Source organism: Triturus cristatus, chromosome 12 (assembly GCF_964204655.1).
Source record: "Triturus cristatus chromosome 12, aTriCri1.1, whole genome shotgun sequence".
NCBI classification, from domain to species: domain Eukaryota; kingdom Metazoa; phylum Chordata; class Amphibia; order Caudata; family Salamandridae; genus Triturus; species Triturus cristatus.
The window spans coordinates 456820159-456832699 of record NC_140595.1 but is presented as its reverse complement, the minus strand read 5'-3'; the positions used below and the strand labels follow the sequence as shown (position 1 = coordinate 456832699).

General features: G+C 42.5%; 1 protein-coding gene across 3 annotated transcripts in view; it reads left to right on the top strand.

The window, feature by feature from the left end:
- Positions 1 to 12541, top strand: part of MYLK3 (myosin light chain kinase 3) — a 437450-nt gene that overhangs the window by 121087 nt on the left and 303822 nt on the right. The window lies entirely within an intron of this gene.

The following is a 12541-nucleotide window of genomic DNA, read 5'->3' as shown; positions in this document are numbered from 1 at the left end:
ATTGAAAGTTTGTTTCTGCAGCCAAAATCATTCTTATCAAAAGCCTTAGAAGTGGTGTTGGAGATATAGTCCAGTAGGATTTGTGCTCACTAAACTATACCCTGGATTGATGGAAATTTGATTCACCCAGCTTGCTTCAGAAAAACATGGTTTTCTGCTAAATGGGCAGCTATATTGACAAACTGGACCTGATTTAAGCAGGCCTTTGACTGACTGGCTAATCGGAAGTATTTATACAGCACACACAGTATTAATAAGCATTGGCAAGACCAATACGTCTGGTTTATAGATAAAAGTGCCTCTACATTAATTGGTGTGTGAGAGATTGTGAATAGATGAATGCAAGAATTAGTCAATGGGTTGATGAATCGTTGCGTGGGAAGAATGAGTGACAAAATGCAAGAGTGATTGTTTATAAGCTCATCCATCAGTTTAGAGGCTCCTTGAGTTATAAGTCTGACCTATTGGTTTTGGCAAGGCGTGCTTTTGGATGCACCACATGCCAAACTTCACAGCTGGACATGGCAAATCACACCACCAGGACCTTCTATTTTACATCGACAGTGTATTTGCTTTTTAACCTGTCTTGGGAACTCCCCTATATAAAAATGGATGATGTACACAGTCTCCTACTCTAATTCCCCTGGTCATATATTGGGACACCTTTTAGCCCATGCTGAATGGGCAGACAGGGCATAAGGCCCCTTCGGATGTTTTGGCAGAGAAGAAAGTGTGCTGTTTTCAGTGTTTGCGTTATAGGTCCCTTTCTGTTCTTTTTTTATCATTGCTGGGTCTTTCTGTTTGCAACTCCAACATTTGAAAATGAATGATTTGAGGCAGCAGCATTTAAGTAATTGAAAAATTCACTGTGCGGTGTTTCTTCTCCATCCCCTCAAAATAAGAGTTATGGTAGTTAAAGAAAATGAGCACACAGAAGAAAAGTAGCGTATAAGCTCCTATGCTATCCAGCTGCAGCTGACCATCACAGGACACACCAGCGACAGTCATAGATGCCATGCTTTGTGCAGGTAGCCCCGTGGCTCATCTCTTATGTCTCTCCATGTGGTAATCATAGTAACTCTGGGAGTTGTGGACACTAGATCTCACAGGTAGCCATGGTGGAGCACAGATTTTGTTATATGAGGCGCTTGTCCTGGAATCTCATCATTGAGCCTGCTGTTGGCAGCAGTAAAGGAACGATCACTGCAGCAATGTCAGTTGATTGGATAGATGCTTGAATAATCTTGAGCAATTTTTCCAGTCCTGAAATGTTGAAGCGGCATTACTGAAGGTGTTGTGTGCCATGGAGGGCCCTTTCTTTGGCTGCAAAAGGGCTGCAGATTGCTGGCATGGCTGTTTCTCACAAACACCTGCAGTCTTCCTACTATAATGTATCTGTCCAACCACCATGTGGGGATCCCTGATAGATAGATACAGCCTACTCAATGCACTGGATCCACACCCTTCTGGGGCAGGTGGCAGATGGGACAGGGCTAATTCTTTTGGTCAGAATGCTAAGACTTTTTCTCTGGATCCGATATTTAACCATAGTCTAGAATGAATAAATGAATGTCAGTATTCCAGTACCGGGCAGGAATGGCATTAAAATCTTGCTGATGATCTACTTGTGGGCCGGAAATGGGCAAACCTAGTCCTGTGTCTATGGTGAAGATCATATGAGCACAGCTTGCCACCTGCTGTACAGACTGCACATGGTCTAAAGCTTGGAAACTAGATACTGGAGCATGCAAAGAGTCATCCACAAGATGCCTCTGCTCTTGCAGCAACCTCTGCATTCTCCCCTCTTGTGCTAACTGGTGTGGAAAAGTGGATTATCAGTTGGGATAGTCCACATCAAGTAATAATGTGACTATTCTTATTAGGGCAGCAGATTTCAGTAATTTAAGCCTGAGCTCAACCCCTTTCAGGTATCTATGGCACAGAGCAAACAGGCTTAACTTAGGAAACTATGTAAGCATTTAGAAGTATCAAAACAGCCAAAGACACATGATAAAAATCCAATTCCAATTTATGAAAATAGAGAATATTTTAATGAACAAAATAAGACCAAAATGAAACAAATCGAATAAGAGGAACCAATGATATAGATTTTCAAAGCTTTAAATAAAAATAGTGCTGAAATGCGCATGGCGCCACCTGAAGGCAACTGGTCATGCAAGAACTGGGCAAAATCAAAGTTAAGGCCGACCGCTGTCGATTACAAGTCAGGTACAGGAACTAGGTTCGTCCTGGTCCAATAGTTACCTCCTTGTCTTAGAATAGGTTCTTGAGGCAGATGGATCATCAGCCCGCGTCAACAACAAGAGCCAAAGCAGGCTTGACAGTGATAAGTTGCAGTAGGATGGGGTCCTTATGCGGTTGGCTATGAAGATGAAAGCAGTTTGAGTTTACACACCTTCGCAGTCTTTGACGTCGGTCGATTCCTTAGTGACAATAGCATCAAGAAAGCTGTGGGATGGAGATGAAGTGGGCTTCATGCCAACTGATCTCAGCATCGAGTGGAGAATGTAGCAGGAACTACGGCGAAGACTAGCCCACCGGCAATGTACCCTCGGTGGATCAGCTGGCAGGTTGGTCCCGACCCCACAATGGTTTTTCAGGCACAATCTTGGCAAACATTTTGTAAGTCCCAACTGTTAAGGTTAGGCAGGAGGAGTACACTCTAGACGCCCGTTTTTGTTCCAGGACCTCAGAAACAGCACTTGAGGGTCGGTACTCACTCCAACAGAAGCCACCAGAGGTATTCAGGCCAGGTTCAGTTGTAACTGGTCAGCTAGGCTCTTTTCAGAAAAATGGGCATCTTGCATGTTTTGTGTCTCTGTAGCTTAACAAGAGGTCAGCCAACTGACCACTTCTTAGTCATGGGTACAAGTGGGAGCAGGTCCAGCCCTTGGGGGTTCTTCCCACCGGTTCAACATCAGGTTCAGTCCTTATTCTGTCTTCCACAGGTCCAGCAGTGTTTTAAAGATGGTGCCCAGGAGTGCCACATTTATGCCTGGCAGAAGCTTATGGGTGGGGGTGACTCCTGGCCCCTCCCTGACCAATAGGGAAACCGTTCCCAGTGGTCCTTTACCCACTTGTGCTGCAGGTCATTTGCACCCTACTGCAAATAATCCCACTATGCCACTCCCTATCTAAACTTAACATGGTAAAACCTTTCCCCCTTGTACAGAGCGCCTGTGCCCACCATAGAGGTGTGGCAAAGGGAATGAGAAACCCCTCCTCTGTGGTCACTCTAAACCAGTTCTGCGGAGCAGCTCCTTTCACACTGGGATTGGAGCCTGGCTGGCTAGGGGATAGTAGATTGGGCAGGCCCAGGTGTGAAGTACATCTGCCTGTGATAAGACAGGCCCCATTGAAGATAATTACATTCCTGGGCCCTGCCCAGATGGTCATCCTGTCAGACGAACAGGACACCTCCCCACATCCCCACCCTTTGTCTCAGCTCTGGGAGCAAGTTCACACCTCATCAAGAAGTTATTCAGCTTAAGGTGACATTTGGAAGCTCATGAAAATTGGCTTCTAGATGTTTTAGGCAGTAAAAAGGTGACTTTAAAAAAGTAGCTTTTGTAAAATGTTTAGCACAAATCTAGCCAAGGGATTAGACTTGTGATAAATACTTTTCAAAAGTCTAAGGATTAACTTTGTATCTGGTCTCTACGTATATATAACATTATTTAATTTTTAATATTAACTCCCAATACTTTGACACGTAACGTGAAAATAGCTTTTTAGGTCTTTTCACAGAGATGGCATGTTTTACATTATTATTATCTCACAAAAAGGTCCTTTAATGGAGTAATAAAAAACAATAGGAATACCACTCCAAAGTATACTACTCACAACAAGTATCCTAATAAAAACTATACTACTATGTGAATCACAAAGTGCAAAAACCAAAATAAGCATTAGCTATTTAAAGACGAGAACCCTCACTCACCACTTGGGTGACATGCTTCATCACTGGGTTCCCCCTTGCACACAGTGCCCGCAAGGTGCACTGTGTGGGCTACAACTCTCCCTCTGGAGAGGAGCGTGAGGTGTTTTTCACTCCAATGTTAGAGGTGTATGAGGGGCAGAGTGCAAAAAAATGTTTACATGTCCTATCTGCTCTTAAATACCACATACTGTGCCTTATGGTCTCTTAAGACTAACTTAGGGGTGACATATGCATATTTAAAAGGAAGGGTGATGTATTAATATTTAAAAATGTCAAAAGAGGGTTACTTTGACAGGTTCAATTTGTAGTTTAACCTGCACAGCCAGGCTACTGGTGGCAGACCTGCAGTCATGTTTTGCATTGTCATTTTAGTGGTGGCACAATATGTGCTGCAGTCCACTAGTCACATTTAACTAACCGACCCTGGGTACACTTGGCACAATTTATTAGGGATTTATAGGTAAGTTAAAGATACAAATTATGAGTTCAGCCAATTTTAATATGTTTTAGGGTTCAAAGCACATGCACTGGGGCCTGTCTAGCAGGGTCCCAGTCAAAAGTAAAAAACCACAGCAGCATTAGTCCCAAACAAATAGGCGTGATCAAACACAAAGAGGCATTTTCCTACACCGAGGAACATACTGAGTGCATGACAGATTCAGGGTAGTATTAGTCTCTGCCGAAGATAATGATGTGCGAATGGAGTATAGGCCTGGTGGCTGTTCAGCTGGCTTTTGTCAATGAACTACTGTAGTGCAAAGCCTGCAAACGAATTGAGTCTTAGGAAGTCACAGCCTTGACCTGCAGTGTGAAATGGGAGGCAGATGGGCATTATGTGTCAAGTGGAGCCTGCCAGGGTTACAGGTGAGTCTTTTCAACTGCATAGCTGCAGTCCAAGATTTGGATTGCTTCTTTATCATACACCAAATGTAAACCTGCGTGATACGTCAGTTGGATCACACAAATGGGAAAGACACATCAAACAAATATTACCTGAAGCGGGCTGGCCAAAAACATACAATGGATGAAGAAGGCTGAACCTAAATCCCCGCTCTCCTCATGTTCTGGATAAAATGACTGGGTGTGGGAGATGAGAGACAGAAGAAGGGTAACATTTTGGATCCGTGTATGGAAAAACTCAGCATTGACCCTGTATAAACAAGCTCTGCCAAGTCATGATATTGCTTGTACACCTATGTTTGAAAGATGAGGTATTTCCCATCTCTGGATCCATCCAGATTTGATAAACACTTAAACTAAACACTGAATAAACTAGTCTTACAGGCCTTTGCTACATATTCTATTCAAAGGATGGGTCCATGAGGTGGTTAAATTGAGGTCTTCCTTTTTATCAATTAAATCTAGACCTTTGTTTGAAAGATTTCTAGATGAGATTAAAACTCAGATGGCCAAGTCCTGTCAGGCTTGCATCCTACCGCTGATTGTGTTTACGTCTAAATTGCTTTTGGATACCCTCCATACCAATATATGTTTGTAATGTCTGAGATGCCTCTTTATAATATTTTTTTTTTGTAGGCCCAGATTTACTTACTATTTGCAGCAGGGTTGCATAGTAAGCCAAGCAAAGCCTGATTTAATAGCTTAGTAAAATAAAAAGTAGCACAAGGCAACCCATAGCACTACCTTGCTTTACCTTGGATTGGGAAGGCGTTACAAAGGTGGAGCATGGATTGTGATGTAAACACTGATTTACCGCATGCTGTAAACCTGGGTTTGCATTGAAATGGTGTGCCTAGGTTGGTGTAACAAGACAAAATATGTTTATATGTCCTCATTGCTTACTCTTTGCATTTGTGCTGCATTCTGCAGCACCCACATACAAAGTGGAATAAGCCTGTAAGAATAGTTACTTTTTAGGAGGTATCCCTTCCTGATAAACATGATTCTGACCACAACGCAGGCCCCCTGGCACCATGGCTCAAGGGTGTCTCCTTTGGCACAAGGCTGCCACAAGTGAGTCTGCTAAAGGATTTTTTTTATTTTCAAGAGGGATTCTCTATTATTATACCATGCTCTTTTTAGTGATTTTTAGGAGGAGTCTGGCAGGATAGCCATGTGCTTTCAATTTCTCTTGAAGTCTTTTGGCTTCCAAGAATTAGTCCTCTTTTTTGGAACAATTTATGTATAAATGCAGGAACTGTCCAGTTTTTGCATGATGATATCTCAATGCATTTCATAATGAATGTTGTGGGCACATTATGTGGACTAGGTCTAGAGTCCAGGGGTTTGACTGACTGAAAGCACACGTTAGTGATCTTTTCACTTTGCTTTGAATAAACATGACAATCAAAATACAAAGTGCATTTAGACTCACATGATTTCTTTTGAGGGTGGTCTACTGTCATACCCTTGTGGTCAACATCATTTTTGTCGCTTGACTTGCATTAGTTAGATGTACCTTACAGTCGGTGAATATAGGTGAATATCATTATTCATAGATTCACTCTTATTTATCAGTCAATGTTGTATCCTTTTTTTAAGTGCACAGTAAATATCTCTCATTTTTCAACATAATGATAAATTGTTCACACACATTTTTTCGGATTGCTTATGTTCTCGAATCCTCAAACCTGCAAAATCAATTTTGATATTTTTCTCTGATAGTAAGTGTCAGTGTTTTAAAAGAGGTTGTTGAAGGCTTATCTGTTGATCACGTTTTCTTTTAAATTTAAATGAGTGCAACTATGGACTACGGTTCAACAATAACAAAAAACTTTATTCGGTTTTTGCTTTAAACCACAAAAGTTGCATTAACATAAAACATTTTAAATAAAAATGCATAAGTTAAGATAACAGCCAATACAGCAGTTGAAATTACATGAAATAAATAAATAAATAAAAAAAGCCTGAGGAAATACTCTTTACACATCCATATAACTCCTAGATTTAACAGTGGCTTTTAAAAACCCTACTATAAAAAATATACAGTCCTCTTTCAATAATTGCAGGTACAGAAGTGCCGGTCGAGCCTGTCTAAAATTCATTCTTTTTAAAATAGGAACCAGAAAGCGTTTACGCGGAATTTCATATAATTTACATAAAAACAGGAAGTGCAGCATATCCTGCGGAGACTGTCCATCACAGCCGCAGGGCGCTAGCTCTTGACCTCTATTAAAACCCTTGGGTCTGGCGAGCAAAAGATGAAAAAGGTTCAACCGCAACCTGGTTAACAAAAATTTCTCATGTGTGGACAGAGACCCATGAGGTAGGGTTCCGTCATGGGGGTTGATTTAAGCATTATATACGTCCGCACGCTAGGTTTCAACACCTCCTTGGCTTCCCTTTCCATTTTTCTCAGTGCCAAAAAGGCTAATTTGGTCGAATCCACATCCTTCTTTGTAATAACATCAGGGTTGGCAAATAAGTCCCTCCGCCCTAACCCATCAAGGCTTTTTTTAAATATATCTCAGCCACAGAATACGAGCCGAGTTGTCCAGAGACATGCATTCTCTTAGGATCAGGTGGGTGAGAGAAAGATCTTTATTTAACCAACATTTTAGCCAAAAAATCAGGGGTCGCAAAGCAAGTGCATCACTTAAATAGGGAAGCCCCAGTTCCTCGTGGACCGCTAAATTAGATGTGCCACGGGGAACACATAGTAAGCGTTTCAAAAAATCATTTTCTGCTATCTGTAAGGTTTCTGCAATAGTGTATCCCCAAATTTCACTGCCATAAGAAGCTATGGCCAGGCTTTTGGCCTGAAACACTTGCAGCATAGCTCCTGTTGGTTTCTTCCCTATTTTAGATGCAAAATTAAAAATTGCTGAATTAACCCTGGCCAGATCCCCTTTTTTTCTGTAATAGGGGGCCCCATTTGAGCTGGTCATCAAAGAGGATCCCTAAATAGGAAAATACATTTGTACGGGGGATCTTGGAATCACCTACACTAAACTGGAAATTCTTTTTCCCCAATTGCCCCTCTTGCATGACATACGACTTGGAATTATTAATTGCCAAATCCCGGTCAGTCATGAATCTGGAGAAGGCAGTTAAGAGCGATTGCAGACCCAGTTCAGTCCTGGATATGAGGACGGCGTCGTCCGCATAAAACAGGACGGGAATCCCTTGCCGTCCTACACTTGGGTAATCAACTCCCGTTGCCCTTAGTACGCCATCCAGTTCATTAATATAAAAATTAAATAAACAAGCATTTGCAATGCAATAGGTCTCGCATTTATGCAAGTTTAAGCTATTGGTATTGTAAATGGCTTTGTGTTTCATTTATGTTTCAAAAACCAAAACATAAATAAAAGGCATTGTGATTTACAATGCCAATTGCTCAAACTAGGGTAAATGCGAGACCTTTTGCATTGCAAATGCTTGTTTCCGTTTCAAATTATGCCAGCAGTAGCATAATACACAAAGATATTTCTTTCACGAAGGAAGGGTGCAGGACCAGGGACACCTAGAGACAGCCTGTGGTACTGCACCCTTTTCTTCGTGAAAATAATTTCTTTGTTTATGCTAATACTGGCATACTTTGAAATGAAATAAAAATTAGCATTTGCAATGTCAATAGCTGGTTTCCATTTCAAAGTATGCCAGCAGTACGCAATGAAATTTCTTTGGCGAAGGAAAGGGTGCAGGACCAGGGACACCTAGGGACAGCCTGTGGTACTGCGCCCATTTCTTCGTGAAAGGAATTTCTTTGCGTATTATTATTTTTTTTTTTAGGATTAGCGGTTATGATCAAATACATTTAGATAATCCAGGGAAGAAAAGGAAACCGCAAACATAGGGAGCAGATGGATGGCTTGTGTGATCAGAGATCCCAACATGCAGACAACGGGAAATAATCGTAAAATAATGGAACTCCAGAGGTTAATTAGTGGAGAGAAAGACATGCTCCCTCTGTGGAGATGAATCCTAAATGAAGCATTGTGTAAATGTGAGCGATTGGCGTTGCAGATGCTAATTAGTTGTTTTCCATTTCAAAGTATGCCAGCAGTACGCAAAGAAATTTCTTTCACGAAGGAAAGGGTGCAGGACCAGGGACACCTAGGGACAGCCTGTGGTACTGCACCCTTTTCTTCGTGAAAATAATTTCTTTGTTTATGCTAATACTGGCATACTTTGAAATGAAATAAAAATTAGCATTTGCAATGTCAATAGCTGGTTTCCATTTCAAAGTATGCCAGCAGTACGCAATGAAATTTCTTTGGCGAAGGAAAGGGTGCAGGACCAGGGACACCTAGGGACAGCCTGTGGTATGGCACCCTTTTCTTCGTGAAAATAATTTCTTTGTTTATGCTAATCCTGGCATACTTTGAAATGAAATAAAAATTAGCATTTGCAATGTCAATAGCTGGTTTCCATTTCAAAGTATGCCACCAGTACGCAAAGAAATGTCTTTCACGAAGGAAAGGGTGCAGGACCAGGGACACCTAGGGACAGCCTGTGGTACTGCACCCTTTTCTTCGTGAAAATAATTTCTTTGTTTATGCTAATACTGGCATACTTTGAAATGAAATAAAAATTTGCATTTGCAATGTAACTAGCTGGCTATTTTGAATAATACGAGAGGTTTTGCACTGTAAATCCTCTGAGCAGCCTCCTGTGTGGCTTCAGCAGTGAATATGTAATTGCGGCAGGAAGCAAAGAACAAACCTGCAGTTTGCCCAATATAAGTTAAAAGGTAGGACAAAGTGAAAGGAAACACGCATCCACGAGGTAAGAATCTAAGGCAGGCTGAATGGAAGTGAAGTACACTGCAGGCAATTAAGTGCGAGCAGAAGCAGAAGAAAACTGTAGTTAGGCGCCGCTGCCTCGGGACTACACGGAAGTGACAATAGGGCCAACAGCCAACAGAAATCAAGAAAACAACAGCAATGCTAAACTTAAACCAATCACGAGGGGCAGGAGAAATTACACGGAGGTGAAGCCAATATATAAATTACTTTAAGTCTCGCTGAGACAGCGCATGCAGCGCATGCGCTGCCACACGCGAGACCTAAAAAGGGGCCAATATACAGCCCTGCCGGACTCCCTTTTTGATATTAAAATCCCTCGTGACCTGCAAATCCTGTGAGAACCTAACATTAGCTTTAGTTGACATGTGCAGGTCCTCCAGAAAATTGACAATACTGTTCTCCACTCCCATTTTCCTCATGGACTGCCATAGCTTGTTCCTGTTAACACAGTCAAATGCAGATGACAAGTCCATGAAGGCAAGGTGAATGGTCCCAGTACGAGCAACAGTATATTTGCTCTGTATCATAAATAAATTAAGACACTGAGCAATGGTGGAACGTCCCAATCGAAAACCATACTGGACTTCTGACAAAATGTTGTCCTCCGCCCAAGTTGATAATCTCTGTAAGAGGACCCGTCCCACCACTTTAACCACTGAGTCAATGAGCGAAATTGGTCTATAGCAGTGGGTACTGTTTCTATCGCCCTTTTTAAAAACAGGAACTATAGTAGAGGTTGCCCAAGACTGGGGACAACCATTCTTTGCTGCAGCATTAAAAACTGCCACCAGTATTGGCGCCCAAAAGGAGGGGTCTGACTTAAATAAGTCTGGGGGGATCCCGTCAGGACCATGCGCTTTACCAACAGATAATCCTGTGATACCTTCCAGGATCTCACCCTTCTCAAATGTTAATTCTGGGTCCTTCCTGTCCTGGGAGTTCCTGCAGTTAAGTTCAGACAGGCAATCAAACATAGTTTTAAAATGAAGTACCCACTCCTCCTCAGTGATGTGTGAGCCGAGCCCCCCCCCCCCCTTCATGGTCAAACAGGGGCCTGTTCACAACACTCCAGAACCTCGAGTACTGAAACTGATCAATTCCTTCCACGCTTCTTCCTTCAATGCTCCCCTCCGCTTAGCAAGGGCTACCTTGTATTCCCTGCGACAGTTGGAAACTTCCGATTGAATTCTAGGTTTTGATGACAGGACTTCCCTCAACCTCTTGGCTGCTTTAGAGCAATGGGAATCAAACCATCTAGGACCAGACAAGGTTGGACCTCTGGCTGGGGCGCATAGCAATTCAGCCACTTTTTTTGAAATAGACTGGAATGCACCAAGGATCGCTTTTGGGAGAGACCACTCCATTGTGCATAGGGACAGTTCATCAGCACATACTATTTTAAACTTGTTATAAAATATTTCTGGGGATACCTGAGCCCATTTTAATCTGCGCTTCCCATCTGTTGGTCTCAGTACGCCCTTACTTGGAGCATCCCTGAATTTTGCTGAAAGTGAACCTGTCATATGAAGTGTTAAGGGGTTATGATCACTAAATTAACTTTCTGCAATATTAAAATTATTGATAAAAAATTGTAAGGAGGACAAAATTAGAATAAAATCAATAAAGAATCCCCTCCCGTGTCCTTTGAAGGTGGGCACAGTGAAGTTAGTACGCGGGTCAGTTAAAATCATTGTAGCCACCAAATCTAGTTCATTTATCATGGTATTCAACAACTCCCCTTGAGCGGTATGTTCAAAGTGAAAACCCTTCATACGGGGACAACCCAGCTCAGAAATACACGATGTTGTTGGCTCACCACAAGGATGTATATTAAAATCGCCAGAGACCAAAAGGTTATGAAGACTTGGGCCTAAGGATTGTTTTATGGTTACTCCCAGGGCAATTATGTTACTAGCCTCATGCGGGGAGGAAAAAGAATTGTAAAAGTTAACAATTCCCCAACTGATGTCCCCCCTTCGGGCCGATAATGCCAATATTCCTGGATGTGTGGTGGACATCACCTGCAGCTTGCAATCAATAGCCACAGAAATGTATGTAACTAGTCCACCCTTTGGTCTCCCACTCACAGATGGTCTGGCTGGGACAAAAAAGACCTTGTAACCCTCCAGGAATAGGTCGCAATCCAGCGACCACATTTCCTGGAGGCTAATTACCATAAATTGTTTAACATAAGACACCCACCGTGGATCCTGAAGCTTAGTTGCCAACCCTTCTATATTCCAGGATAGAAAATTATTTAAACTAGACACTGGGACCCCCACAACTACCTCCCCTAGAGCCTGAAGAGGTATGACCGGCTCGGGCCCAAGAAGTACGGGATCCCGCAGCCAATCGCATTCCTCCATGCCTGTTAAGGCAGCACATCTATTGTTTGACGCCACTATATGGCCAGTGCCAAATTGCCTATCTAATTCTAACAGTGGTTGGACCCAGGGAATGGACAGGTGTCTAGGGAGTGTTCTTGTTGAACAGCCACCTCGATGGGGTACCCCATGGCCATCTATGGTCATGTCCCCATAGGAAAGTGGCCTGTAAAAATAGCCCATAGGTGAAGCCTTAATGACAGAACCCACTAAAGGGGTGAGACTGCAGTCCCTTGAGAGAATACGGCCTGCAGTGAAAGGGTTGTCAAAATTTATGATAATACAGTCACCTGTCCCATGTTTACGTGAGCTCCCAATCCAGCTAACCCTGCGTGCCATAAGTATGTTTTTAGATACATGATCGCCCAAGGTGGTATTATATGTGAACCAATGGTTTATTTTATTTAACAGCTGCCCATAATCTTCACTCTTCCCATTGGGGAGAGCAGGAACACTCCCCAAAACCACAACATATGGAGTGGATT